Source organism: Oryzias melastigma, linkage group LG9, assembly GCF_002922805.2.
Source record: "Oryzias melastigma strain HK-1 linkage group LG9, ASM292280v2, whole genome shotgun sequence".
Lineage (NCBI taxonomy): Eukaryota > Metazoa > Chordata > Actinopteri > Beloniformes > Adrianichthyidae > Oryzias > Oryzias melastigma.
Window position 1 is genome coordinate 2763399 of NC_050520.1, and position 1913 is coordinate 2765311.

Genomic DNA, 1913 nt, shown 5'->3' on the forward strand with positions numbered 1-1913 from the left:
TATATATATATATGTGTGTGTGTATATTTAATATATATGCATATGTGTATATAGGTGTGTGGGGGTGTGTTTGTGTGTGTGGGTGTGTATATATATATAAATATATATTCCTCGTATAGGTTTAATGCCTTAATGAGATGCCTTGAGATTTATTTTAGTTCCTCTCTCCCTGTCTGGTCTCCTCTACGTAAGTTCTTCTATTTCTTTGCCCATGATAGAAAAAGCGAATCACTCAACAGAGTCACGCAGTGTAAAAACACTGGAGCCTAACAGGTGTTTAAGCTTAGCTGTACATGTATGAGTTTAATTTCTCAAGTGTTGCCGTTTTTCCACCTCACATGAAGCTTTTCATATGAAAGACTTCCTGCTGTGTCACAATTTTTGTTATTTTTTTGCAATTACAATATTTAGAATTCAGTTCCAATCGATAAAGCTAATATATTCCATCCTGAGGCTCGGTTATTGAGTCAAAACCTTTTCCACACTCTGAAAATGGATTGATATCTAGGGTTAAACAGCAGGGTAAACTGTACAGCCAATACTCACAGCATGCCTGATCTTTCTCACCTTTCTGTTTCCTTTGGTTGCTCCGTCGCTGTCAAATCTACCGCCTCTCTCTGGCTGCTGTCAGACACAGTTCATTGGGATGTCTCTCTTTGGGTGTGTACACGGCTGTTTTATCTCCACAGGCAACACCGGGAAGGGGTATCAGGCCTGAACGTCAGACAGTGAGGAGCTCGTGTCGTATGAACCACAGACAGCGAGAGGCTGGACAGACCAACATGGGCACTGATAGAAAATGACTTGGCAGTCACCCAAGTGGATCATTACCTTCTGCCCTACAAATGCGATGTAGCAGAGAAGGTGAAACTGATAGTTTGGAAATGCGCAGAGCTGGTCTGATACTTAATCATTTCTACCACGGCTCCACAGCGGATAGCAGCTCCGGACTTCAAGGTGTTCTCCCCTGATGTTCACTGGAACACATCGACAAGCTTGTTCTCCGCCTCCATCAGGGCGGATTGTGGCATAATGCGATTAAACGCACTGCCCACTTTGTAACTGTCTGCTGAGTGCTTCAGGGCGGCAGAGAAATGTTTGCTCTGATCGTCAGCGTGAGTTTGATTTACAGGCACTGCAGAGCAAACAACACGAGTGGACATCATCTTCTGTCTGTGTGGGTGTCAAAATGAGAGCAGGTAGTACATTAAAGTTCATGACTCAAGCATGGGCCATCAGTCAAGCTACATTTTAATGATTATGTCATAAGAAAAATAAATAAGAGTGAGTGAACAAAATATGAGAAGTTAAGAAACAAGTGTTAGTAAAACTGGATGGTTCTTATGCTATTTTTTTTTTTTTTCACGTCTCCATTTTGTTTTTGGCCATCAACCTAAATGCCTTCACGAGAGACCATAGCAGACGGGACTTTTCTGGTCCTTGTTGCAGGTTTTCTCCCCATGGACAAAATGGAAGCCACAATTCTCACACCTGTGTTTGCCCACATTACCTTGAGTTGACACTGTAGGTTGGCTTGCTATGCCAGCCAGCCGCCTGGTGGACAGCAGAGCTTGCTTGCTCAATATAGAGGGGCTCGCTAACATGCTACAGTGGAGCGTGCTAGCATGCTATAGTGGAGCTAGCTAGCTTGATACAGAGGAATTCGCTAGCATGCTACAGTGGAGCTCACTAGCATGCTACAGCAAAGCTTTCTAGCATGCAACAGAAGAACTTGCTAGCATTCTGAAGTGAAGGTCACTAGCATGTTGCAGAGAAGCTTGGTAGCTTTCTACAGAAAAGCCCGCTAGATCGCAACAGTGTAGCTCACTAGCATGCTACAGCAAGGCTTGCTAGCATGCAACAGTGGAACTTGCTAGCATGCTGCAGTGGAACTCGCTAGCTCCATACAGCAG

The 1913-nt window shown here is 44.0% G+C and overlaps 1 long non-coding RNA gene across 1 annotated transcript in view; it reads left to right on the forward strand.

The window, feature by feature from the left end:
* The window catches only part of LOC112147893, an 8883-nt gene extending 7188 nt beyond the window's left edge, over positions 1–1695 (forward strand). Inside the window, exons 2-3 of the long non-coding RNA XR_002919550.2 lie at positions 690–864; positions 934–1695. This is a non-coding gene — a long non-coding RNA (uncharacterized LOC112147893). The remainder of the gene's footprint in view (positions 1–689; positions 865–933) is intronic.
* The last annotated feature ends 218 nt before the right edge of the window (positions 1696–1913 follow it).